This window comes from Erpetoichthys calabaricus, chromosome 1 (assembly GCF_900747795.2).
Source record: "Erpetoichthys calabaricus chromosome 1, fErpCal1.3, whole genome shotgun sequence".
Classification (NCBI taxonomy): domain Eukaryota; kingdom Metazoa; phylum Chordata; class Cladistia; order Polypteriformes; family Polypteridae; genus Erpetoichthys; species Erpetoichthys calabaricus.
Genome location: NC_041394.2, coordinates 140,487,501 through 140,500,408, shown reverse-complemented (window position 1 = coordinate 140,500,408; position 12,908 = coordinate 140,487,501). Strand labels below are relative to the sequence as shown.

Here is a 12,908-nt window from a genome sequence, read left to right as displayed (position 1 = left end):
TTTCTGCAGGGGTTAGGTCTGGACCGCGTGGACCTCTACCTGTTTTTTGCTTGTCTGCCTTCTTATTAGCTTTAGAATGAATGTTTTTCTGCGGTGGGCTGGCACCCTGCCCAGGATTGTTTCCTGCCTTGTGCCCTGTGTTGGCTGGGACTGGCTCCAGCAGACCCCCGTGACCCTGTGTTCGGATTCAGCGGGTTGGAAAGTGGATGGATGAATGTTTTTTATATTATATATGATTCTTTATGTCAACAATTCTTTAAATAGTTATATACTGATATTTACCAGTTTGAAGTATATTCTTGTACTTCACTTTAACCTGTTTCCATGTTTTCCTTGTGCTCACGTTTGATCTGGAATTATGACATATTAAATAATAATTAATCTGACACATAGGAAATGAAATGCTGCATTCAGTAAGTACAATGCACACTACTTAGCGTTTAATTTGTCGGCCACTTTTTGCCAGCCATCTTTTCTGGTTTGGGCTGCTTTTGCAGTGTTACCCCTTGTGCATATTAAATCTTGAAATTCTTCATATCCTTCGAATAAAAGGTCTTGCTCGTGTGAAAAAAAAAAGCGCCCGTTCTTTCATCATTTTGTTACAGCCTGTCAAAGACTTACAGATCATGTTTTCTAGACTCAATATACAGTGGTGTGAAAAACTATTTGCCCCCTTCCTGATTTCTTATTCTTTTGCATGTTTGTCACACAAAATGTTTCTGATCATCAAACACATTTAACCATTAGTCAAATATAACACAAGTAAACACAAAATGCAGTTTTTAAATGATGGTGTTTATTATTTAAGGAGAAAAAAAATCCAAACCTACATGGCCCTATGTGAAAAAGTAATTGCCCCCTTGTTAAAAAATAACCTAACTGTTGTGTATCACACCTGAGTTCAATTTCCGTAGCCACCCCCAAGCCTGATTACTGCCACACCTGTTTCAATCAAGAAATCACTTAAATAGGAGCTGCCTGACACAGAGAAGTAGACCAAAAGCACCTCAAAAGATAGACATCATGCCAAGATCCAAAGAAATTCAGGAACAAATGAGAACAGAAGTAATTGAGATCTATCAGTCTGGTAAAGGTTATAAAGCCATTTTTAAAGCTTTGGGACTCCAGCGAACCACAGTGAGAGCCATTATCCACAAATGGCAAAAACATGGAACAATGGTGAACCTTCCCAGGAGTGGCCGGCCGACCAAAATTACCCCAAGAGCGCAGAGACGACTCATCCGAGAGGTCACAAAAGACCCCAGGACAACGTCTAAAGAACTGCAGGCCTCACTTGCCTCAATTAAGGTCAGTGTTCACGACTCCACCATAAGAAAGAGACTGGGCAAAAACGGCCTGCATGGCAGATTTCCAAGACGCAAACCACTGTTAAGCAAAAAGAACATTAGGGCTCGTCTCAATTTTGCTAAGAAACATCTCAATGATTGCCAAGACTTTTGGGAAAATACCTTGTGGACTGATGAGTCAAAAGTTGAACTTTTTGGAAGGCAAATGTCCCGTTACATCTGGCGTAAAAGGAACACAGCATTTCAGAAAAAGAACATCATACCAACAGTAAAATATGGTGGTGGTAGTGTGATGGTCTGGGGTTGTTTTGCTGCTTCAGGACCTGGAAGGTTTGCTGTGATAGATGGAACCATGAATTCTACTGTCTACCAAAAAATCCTGAAGGAGAATGTCCGGCCATCTGTTCATCAACTCAAGCTGAAGCGATCTTGGGTGCTGCAACAGGACAATGACCCAAAACACACCAGCAAATCCACCTCTGAATGGCTGAAGAAAAACAAAATGAAGACTTTGGAGTGGCCTAGTCAAAGTCCTGACCTGAATCCAATTGAGATGCTATGGCATGACCTTAAAAAGGCGGTTCATGCTAGAAAACCCTCAAATAAAGCTGAATTACAACAATTTTGCAAAGATGAGTGGGCCAAAATTCCTCCAGAGCGCTGTTAAAGACTCATTGCAAGTTATCGCAAACGCTTGATTGCAGTTATTGCTGCTAAGGGTGGCCCAACCAGTTATTAGGTTCAGGGGGCAATTACTTTTTCACACAGGGCCATGTAGGTTTGGATTTTTTTTTCTCCCTAAATAATAAAAACCATCATTTAAAAACTGCATTTTGTGTTACTTGTGTTATATTTGACTAATGGTTAAATTTGTTTGATGATCAGAAACATTTTGTGTGACAAACATGCAAAAGAATAAGAAATCAGGAAGGGGGCAAATAGTTTTTCACACCACTGTATATGGGCTTTTCAATCAGCGCGGGCGCGCGCATTCATCTCGGATGGTTAGATCCAGCTAGACTAATCTACTACACGGCTGCGTTTGAAAAACCGACTTATCCGGATGAGTTTCACTGGCATTATTCATCCAAGATGAAGCATCTGATCTCAGATGATTTAAGCGACGTACGGAAAATAACCCCCTAATCTCTGGAGATTTTAACCATGTGACGCTGGACAAAACATTACCTGCCTTCTTCCAGGATGTTGATTGTAACACCCGGGGAAATAGGATTATTGACCTACTGTATGCAAACATTAAGGACGCATACAGCTCCACCCCGCTTGGGAAAGCAGATCATAACCTGGTTCTGCTTCAGCCTCACTACAAACCAAGAGTGAGGGAGCTACCTACAACCACACGCTCATTCAGGAAGTGGTCTACTGAGGCAGAGCAGGCTCTGAGAGACTGCTTTGGAACTACAGACTGGGATATCCTGCAGGGGTCATATAGTGAGAACATTGAGGAGGTTGTTGACTGCACTACTGACTACATCAACTTCTCTATGGACAGTGTAGTTCCAGTAAGAACAGTACGCTACTATGCTAACAAGCCATGGATTACAAGTGACATCAAGGGCCTTTTCAACAAGAAGAAAAGAGCTTTTAAAGGCGGTGATCAGCATGAGCTCAAGCACGTGCAGAAGGAACTCTGAGTCCAGCTCAGGGCGGCGAAGGAGCAGTACAGGAGAAAACTGGAGCAGAAGCTGCAGAATAACAGCATGACGGAAGTGTGGGATAGGATGAAGATCATCACTGGCTGCAACTCGAAGCGGGGTGCCTCCATCGAGAGAGACATGGAGAGAGCAAACTTGATGAACAACTTTTTCAGCAGGTTTGATCACCCTAACCAATCTCACTCTCACCTCAGAGTACTGCACTCTCCACCCATCCTTCCGTTGATACCAGCATAGGAGAGAGTTTCCCCCCATCCACAATTACAGCTGCCCAGGTAAGTGGAGAGCTGAGGAGGCTTCGTGCCAGCAAAGCAGTGGGTCTAGATGGAGTATCGCCACGACTGCTGAAGGCCTGTACGTTGGAGTTGGGGAGTCCTCTACAGCGCATCTCAACTTGAGCCTGGAACAGGGGGAGAGTCCCAAGGCTCTGGAAAATATCTTGCTTCACCCCAGTCCCAAAGGTATCACGTCCTGGTGAGTTGAATGACTTCAGACCTGTCGCCCTGATGTCATATGTGATGAAGACCATGGAGCGGATGCTGCTTCACCACTTGAAGTCACAGGTCCGCCACTCCCTCGACCCTCTGCAGTTTGCATACCAGGAGAAGGTGGTATGCAGGTGCATATGAAGGTGGTATATGCTACACCGATCCCTCTCCCACTTGGACAGAGGCAGTGGTGCAGTAAGAATTATGTTTCTGGACTTCTCTAGTGCCTTCAACACCATCCAACCTCAGCTCTTTAGTGACAAGCTGACAGAGATGTTAGTAGATTCATACCTGGTGGCATGGATTGTGGACTCTTACATACAGACCTCAGTATGTGCATCTCAGGAACTGCAGGTCTTATTGTGGTCAGCAGCACAGGAGCGCTGCAGGGGACTGGGCTTTCTCCGGTCCTGTTCAGCCTATATACATCGGACTTCCAATAAAATTCGGAGTCCTGCCACGTGCAAAAGTTTGCTGATGACACTACTATCGTGGGCTGCATCTGGAGAGGGCAGGAGAAGGAGTATAGGAACCTAATCAAGGACTTTGTTAAATGGTGCAACTCAACCACCTACACCCTGAACACCAGCAAAACCAAGGAGCTGGTGGTGGATTTTAGGAGGCCCGGACCCATGATTATCAAAGGTGACTGTGTGCAGAGAGTGCAGCTGGATGATAAATTGGACTGGTCTGCCAATACTGATGTTCTGTGCAAGAGAGGAAAGGGCCGACTATACTTCCTTAGAAGGCTGACGTCCTTCAACATCTGCAATAAGATGCTGCAGATGTTCTATCAGACAGTTGTGGCGAGCACCCACTTCTACGCGGTGGTGTACTGGGGAGGCAGCATAAAGAAGAGGGATGCCTCATACCTGGACAAACTGGTGAGGAAGGCAGGCTCTATTGTAGGCACAGAGCTGGACAGTCTGATATCTGTGGCAGAGCGACGGGCGCTGAGCAGGCTCCTGTCAATCATGGAGAACCCACTACATCCACTGAACAATATCATCTCCAGACAGAGGAGCAGCTTCAGCGACAGATTGCTGTCACTGTCCTGCTCCACTGACAGACTGAGGAGATCATTCCTCCCCCACAGTATGTGACTCTTCAATTTCACCCGTGTGGGTAAACGTTAACACTATACAAGATTATTGAACATTATACCTGCCTTGCACTCTCCACCTTGCATTTTTTAACTAGCACTGCGCTTTTATTGCTCTTTAATTAATATTGTTTTTTATCAGTATGCTGCTGCTGCTGCTGCTGCTGCTGGAGTATGTGAATTTCCCCTTGGGGATTAATAAAGTATACAGTATATCTATAAGCACATGTTGATGGAACCTTCTCCTGAGAGCATTCCGTCTCACCTATGTAAACCATCCAGTACTTTTTTCGTTGGATCGCATAGACACAGTTTTTGGTATTTAATTTTTAATCCCTGTTGAGTCGATCGTGAGACTAAGGTAATTGCATTCTGAATGGTTTTAGTCTACCTCCCCGTATTTCTGTGGTTGGACCGGTGTTCTGTTACAATTTTTGATTCGGCTCATTTTTCCATTTTAAACTTAGGATCGACTAAAATATGAGAATGAATCTTAAGTCTTGAACTAGAGCTTAATTTTACTCTAAAGTAAATATATATGATAAAAAATATAAAGTAAATATATGCTGATTATTGACTTAAGATTAGGTCTTCAGATTACTGTTGTTGCCTGGTCTGTGAGGTTAAGTTTAGGATTTGATTAGGGGTGAACTGTCCTAAGTTTGAACTGCCCCTAATTTTTCGTCTTATAAACTTGGAGTTGACTTATCATATTAAGGTGGATGTGTGCGGGTTATTGACTTAAGATTAGGCGTCCAGGATACTATTGCTGCCTGGTTTGTGAGGTTAAGTTCAGAATTTGTTTAGGGGTATAGTGTCCTAAGTTTGAACTCAATTTTTAATTAGTTTAAATATTGGACCCAATGATTTAAGATTTTCTGCACTGTTTGTCATCCAGTGAATCCTAATTATTTGTTCCAAATTCGGACGCCCGGGATTGGGAAGAGGGTGTGTGGGTGATGTGTGAAAACGCATGCTGGATGAATCTATTAGTATCCGCTAAATTATTTTGTTCAGCTGTGTCTAACTCTCTCTAGTAATTCAGTAACGGGATGTACACTTTACTATTTGGAAAGGCTACCGTTGCCGCCCTTGTACATTTTATGTATCTGTTTAGACGTCATTTCTCTCACTTTATTTTGCTTGTTCTTGATTCCAAATGAAGAGCACCACTGTCTTAACTTTAGTGTCCTGGTACCAATTTTTCCAAAATTGCCATTGTGTTTAAAAATTTGGCTCCAGATAGCTGTCAATTTGCACCTTTCCATACTGATGTTCTGGAATTCTGGACAGGTTGGAATCACCGATAAATAGGTGTCTCTCCTTTGGCACCAAAAAACAATCTACATTTTTTTTCTAAAAGGTATTAATGTGTCTCCTACGTTTACTACAGCTAGGGTTAGGGGAACTGAACACTTCTAAACTCTATCTGTTTGTCTATGGTTATTATTTCTGCGTTGTTTCTAGTGAGGTTAAGATTGGGGTTGTTTGGAGGAGTGGGAAAGTCTAAGTCAGTCCTAGGCTTATGCAGATTAGACTGTTCTCTCTGTGTTGCATTCTACACTCTCCTGATTAAGCCTAAGCTAGAATGCAAGTCAGAGACTAAGAGGTGTACCATCTCGGCCAGTATCTTCATTCTCCTTTTCCTCTGTGGGGTGGAAGGCTGACACTGGGCTGGGGTTCCCAAAGGACACTCTGCTTGCTTGGGCTTGAGAATCATCCCCGATCCCTTTCCCTTTGTGGGCCATTTCTCTTCCCGTCCCTGAGTGTTTGTCTTAAGGTCTTTCTGTAAATTCTCCTAGACTGAATTATAATGCGTATTCAAAATTGTCATAATGTCGGTAAGCCCAAGCCGTGTTATTTTTTGTAAAACAGCTCTGCAGTTACTGAGCTGAGAAACACAGGATTGAGACTTTGACTCAATCACACCAAGACACTTCTGAACAAACGGCCGGGAATTGCCTAGCTTCTACATTTCTCCTCCACTACATACTGATGGTGCTTGGCCTCAATAAGCTGTGTGTGATTTTGGCCAACCTGGTTAGATTTGCCATATCTACTCTTAGTGGGTTTTTTTTTTTTGAGTTAGGGGTATGGTTAGGGTTAACCCCAAAATCATTGCAAGGAGTGAAACCATGGGCTTTAACAGGCCTTGTCTTTTGACAGCCTGACAGCCTCTGCTCTCTAAGAAGACAAGAAAAACTCCCCAACCCTAAAAAAACACACTTGTACAAGAGAAAAAAAAAAAATGGAAGAAACCTTGGGAATGGCAATGCAGAGTAAGACCCCTTTCCAGGTAGGTTGGGTGTGCAGTGGGTGTCAAAAAAAGGGGGGTCAATACAATACACACACAGAACACAGTAATCCTCAGTATAAAATAGTTCAATAGTAATATTACAAGTACAGAGCAAAATACAGGAGTAGATATCATCACATAATAGGATTCAGATTTGTTCAGAGTCCTGGAGACCTCAGCCATTAGCTGCCTCCCCAATACTGGGCATTCCACGGCTGAGTCAGTGTTGGGCCGGCCAATCTAATGAAAGGACCCTCCTACCCGAGGATTCCAGTGCTTATCCATTTGGGGATGACTTTTCCTTAGCAGACAGACAAATGTGGCACTTGGTGCCACTGCTCTAGTGCCAAGTTGAGTACCAAGAAGAGAAACAGAATAGGTGAAGGTTAGTAACAAATTATGACAAACAGATGCAGTATGCACAGTTAATTAGCAGCTCTAGTCTGGGTATGCTAAACTGAAGTAGTGAGTCTTCAGCCAGAATTTGAAAGCTGAGACTGAGGGGGCATCTCTTACAGTAGTAGGCAGACCATTCCACAGTTTAGGGGGATTGTAACTAAAAGCTCAACCTCCCACTGTTATTTTAGTAATCCTTGGAATCATAAGCACATTAGCATCTTGAGATTTTATTGTGTGTTCTGGTTTCTAAGTAAGTTTGGAAAAGTAAGCCAGACCTTCCTTGGCCATTTAAGGCTTTATATGCTAAAAGTAGGATTTTGAAATCTGCCCTAAACTTAACTGGGAGCCAGTATGAGGATTTAAGAACTGGAGTTATGTCTTTGTATTTACTTGTTCTTGTAATAATTCTTGCAGCAGCATTTTGGATTAACTGGAAGGTGCATAAAAGAACAATTTGAACAACCACTGAACACCACACTGCACTAGCCAAACCTACTAGAAATAAATGCATGAGTTAATTTCACAGTGTCCCTCATATTTAGAAAACACCTTAATATCCTCACATTTTTAAAGATGGAAGAAACATGTTTTGGACAAGCTTGTAATTTGAGCTTGAAATGACATACTAAAGTCAAAAATAATGCCTAGATCTGTGTTTAAAGATAAGTAGTTTTCATCCATCCACTCCTTTAAATTTACTAACACAACTAATTAAAAACAAAATCTGAGAAACTTCATTTGGTCTAAAAGAAAGGTACAGTATAACTGTGTGTCATCTGCATACAAGTGAAAATTAACATCATGTTTTCTAATGATCGATCAGAGCATGTAAAGTAAAAACAGTAAAGGTCCCAGTACTGAGCCTTGTGGAACAACATATCTCACTTCCATGTATAATGATGGAGTACTGTCAGTACATTTCTGTACGTACTGGTATTGATTTGATAAATAAGAACTAAACCAGGCAAGAACACTTCTCGGCCTTTTGGCTAAGATCAAGTGTTGTATCTGTTCTTATCAAAGCGGAGAGCCGCTTGGTCTGCTATTTGGATCGTTGCATGCGATATTGATCCTTTTGACGGCAATTGAGTAGGTTGGCCGAGTACACCGCTCTCAAAGTCAGTAAGGAGGAACAATAGCTGTTTTTACGACTACCTAATCCTTAATTCTGAGTGGAAGTAGGTCGGCTGAGTCCACCACTTTTTGCAAAGTTGAAAGGATTTAAACCAAGAACCGTTTTAACAGCTCTCTCTATTAAGAGTGAAAAGAAGAAGAAAGAAGATTGAGGAGGCTCATTTGCATAGCCTCACACACCAAGAAGAGAGCCATCTTCCTGACGATTCATCTCTCAACTGCAGAGGACCTCCATCTCGAAGACAAAGAATGGATTCGACAACCCTGGCTCCAGTTCCTGCTCTGGTAAGGAAGACCTCCAAGAAGCTGGGTAGGGAGAAGGCGGCCATTCACAGCCTGGAAGAGTGCTCCTCGCCTGGCTCCTCTACTTCCCAGGCCGCAGCTCACCCGACTCCAGCCCGGAGGTTCCAGGAGGGCCCCCTGGCTCTGGAACCCTGGATGAAGCAGGCTGTGGTGCTGAGGCTTAAGGAGGTGGAGGGAAGGATCCCTGTAATGAGCACAGAGACCTTTGGGAGGAAGATGGTCATGGAGCAGGGATTCTCCAGAGCTGAAACCCTGAGCATCCAGTCATTCGCCGTGGGCCTCTTCTATGTCACGTTTGCCTCCATTGTGATCTGCAAACGTTACTAGGAAATGGTCCAGAACATGGTGCTGGACTCCCCCTTTGCTCGATTTGTGAGAAACTGCCCCATTCAGAGAGAGGAAAGGAGAGTGACGATTGCCATGAGAAATCCTCATACACCTGTCAAGGACATCTCCACGTTCCTGATGCAAGTGCATTAATGATGTTGTCACTAAAACCAGTGTTTGCATATATCCTAACCAGAAACCCTGGGTAAATGGGGAGATTCGGGCTAAGCTCAAGGCGCGGACCTCTGCCTTTGGCTCAGGGAACTCTGATGCATACAAAGCAGCCAGATACGACCTCTGGAAGTCCATCAAGAAGGCCAAATGGGACTACAGGGACAAAGTGGAGTCAAGCTACCACAGCTCTGACACCAAGTGCCTGTGGAATGGACTGTGCTGCATCACTGACTATAAAAAGAAAAACACAGTCAATGTTCAGCCCACTGCATCTCTTGCAGACAAGCTCAACACCTTCTATGCTTGTTTTGATGCAGCCAACAAAGAACAGATGGTACATCCTCAAGGGGGCAGTGAGTCCGTCACTCTGATCCTTGAAACGTCTGATGTGAGAAGGTCCTTCAAAAAGGTCAATCCTCGCAAAGCTCCGGGACCAGATGGCATCCCTGGCCGTGCCGTCAGGGCATGTGCTGACCAGCTAGCAGGTGTGTTCACCAACATCTTCAATCTCTCCCTGAGGCAGTCAGTGGTCCCCACTTCCTTCAAGGCATCCACCATCATTCCTGTCCCAAAGAAACTGGTGGTCTCCTGTCTGAATGACTATCGCCCGGTTGCACCGATATCAGTCATTATGAAGTGCTTTGAGCGACAGGTCAAAGGTTACATCTGCTCCTCCATCCCCAACACGCTGGACCCTCTCCAATTTGCTTACAGAGCAAACAGATCTACAGAGAATGCTATTGCGCTAAGAATAAACACTGCCCTCACCCGCCTGGAAAGAGGAAATACATATATAAGAATGCTGTTCATAGATTACAGCTCGGCATTCAACACCATCATCCCCTCAAAACTCATCTTGAAGCTTGATGACCTTGGGCTGGGGACGACCATCTGCAGATGGATTTTCTCTTTCCTCACAAACAGGCCTCAGGTGGTGAGAGTCGGCAAACACATGTCCTCATCACTCATTTTAAACACAGGAGCACCGCAGGGCTGTGTGCTTAGCCCCCTCTTGTGTTCCTTGTTCACCCACGACTGTGTTGCAAAACACGGCACAAACACCATCAAGTTTGCGGACGACACAACCATCATAGGCCTTATCACTGACAGCGATGAGACGGCCTACAGACAGGAGGTGATGGCACTGAGTAATTGGTGCCTGGATAACAACTTGTCTCTTAACGTCAGCAAAACCAAGGAGATGATCGTGGATTATCGGAAACAGCAAGGCAGAGAACACCAGGCCATCTACATCAGCGGTGTAGAAGTTGAAAGGCTTAACAGCTTCAAGTTCCTCGGAGTAAACATCACCGAGGATCTCTCGTAGACCCTTCACATAGACACTGGTCAGGAAAGCTCACCAGCAGCTCTACTTCCTGAGGAGGCTGAGAAAGTTTGGTATGAATGCCAACATCACCTCAAACTTTTACAGGAGTGTGGTCGAGAGTCTGCTGACGGGCTGCATTACCGTCTGGTATGGGAGCTGCTCTGCCAGCAGCCGGAAATCACTACAGAGAGTGGTGAAGGCAGCAGAGCACATCACGGGCAAGAGTCTCCCTGCCATTGAAGACATTTACCTCCATTGGTGCTTGCGTAAGACAAGCAGCATCATAAAGGACCACAGCCATCCAGCACGCCAGCTGTTCTCCTTGTAGTCCGAGCAGCCAGACTCCTGTATCGTCTGCCAGACAGTAACAAGACTTAAGAACAGTTTTTACTACCAGGCCATTCGACTCCTCAACAGCAACACCTGAACACCCACATACACTTACATTACACCTACATTGTACTACATCTACATTGCACTACTCACATACAAACTGTACCTGCACACACTTGGAATACTGACTGGAACATGCATCTGCACTTTATGGAATATGCATCTGTACTTTATAAAACATTATCTGTACAATAACTGTCATTTGTACCTGCTGCTCATTCAACTCATATTGCTGTATAACTTCTTTTAAAATGTATACACTTTATTTTATATTGCTAGTCTATTTTTAACTTGTAGTTTTTTTATAATTTTTTTTTTTTTTAATTTTTAGCTTTATTGGAACTAGGCTGAGTGACTTGTTCTTCTCATACACATATCATTATAATGTTGACCCTGTGTTAACCTATATATGACAAATAAAATAAACCTAAACCCAAAGTAATAGTGAGTAAAAGTACCTGATTGGAATATTTATGGATGGTCTAGTGTGAACTGCTTCTAGTGTTCTGGATATATCCAGAGGTAACTGTATAGTTAAATCAAAATTTTGTATTTAAAATTATTGACGAGGTAATCAATGGCTCAGATCCTGATTGGGGAGCTATTGTTAAAAAAAAATTATAAAAATCTTGTTGACAAATTTATAGATTTAATTAGAATTGTTATTTTGGATGATAGAGCAATCTTGAGAGGGTCAACAGACCACTATAAAAATTAGAATAAGGAATCCCGATTAAATAAGTTTTTTATACCTGAAATAGTGGACCAACGCATGCCGCAAGGCTATTATCCCCTACCCTAAACCCTAACCGAGGCTAGTGTCCTATTTCAGTGGAAGGAGGAATTATTTGGTCTCTGTTTTTTCATCTCTTTCGAGTGGATAGTGAATATGGAGCTAAAGGCCTAGGGGAGGAGGAGGTTAGTTATTGTGTTAATTGATTTTCCAAGCTAAATTGTTTTACAGGTCTATTAGTTAAATAGATAAATTCTGTAGAATTATAGCTGAGATTCAGATTAGGATGGAGTCCTATTGAGGAATCGGGTATGACAGATCACATTTGTAATGACTAAATTGAAGAAAAATTTGTTAATTTATGTCCAAAAAAGTGCCTATGTAATTAATTTAATTATAATCTTATTTATTTATGGGTTTATTGTTCTCCAATAGGTAATTATTTTTAAGTGATCACATGATGTGATTAAAACATCTGGTGTCACAGGGGATGGGTTTAAAAGCTGCCCTTTTGTCAGTTTCAGTTATTCCTCTGATGAAGGGACATCAAGCCCTGAAATGTTAGGGATTTTGCTAGTACATTCTTATTTTTCCTGGGAAAAGGTTTGGTTAAGTGATTTTAAAAGTTTTGTTACTTACCTGCAACTTTTTTGCCTTCTTTTTTTACTTGAATAAAATAAAAAAAAAAATTAATAGTTTTTGATTAGATTAGAGACAAGTAAAATATTTCTGGTCTAATCTTATTTTCAATTTACAGGATCCTGTCTAAGTATTTTTTCATTTTTGCAGTGCACTTTTTTCATTTTTGCAATTTTTCAAATTCAGTTTATTTTTTTCACTAAAATTTTTTTTCACTATTTACATTTTTTCACACTATACAATTAAAAAGTTGCCTGTAATTTATTTTCTCATAAAATATTAAAAATACTTACCTGTAGTCCATCTGGGTCCTGTATCCAATCCTTGATTTTGGCCTGGTGAGTACAAAAAGAATTAACTTATAATTATCTGTTCATAAATTCATTTTCTTAGCTAAAAATTCCTATTTTTTCTGTGACATTGTTAGAAACTTAGATACTTAACTGTTTGAGAGTTGACGGTAGCTTATATTTTAATTTAGTAAATATCTGTCCTTTGTGTTTGTGGTGTTTTCTTCTGTTTTTCTTATAGCCAATATGACATCTATTAGGGTGGAGAAACGTTACTTCAGACTTCTCCAAGCAATCCATCACCTGGAGATTGTTGTGTC

General features: G+C 42.2%; 1 non-coding gene across 1 annotated transcript; it reads left to right on the top strand.

Annotated features, from left to right (window-relative positions):
* Positions 1-8,237: 8,237 nt before the first annotated feature.
* LOC114641171 (U2 spliceosomal RNA) lies at positions 8,238-8,428 on the top strand. Its single transcript, XR_007933889.1, has one exon. It is a non-coding gene; the product is annotated as a U2 spliceosomal RNA (small nuclear RNA).
* The last annotated feature ends 4,480 nt before the right edge of the window (positions 8,429-12,908 follow it).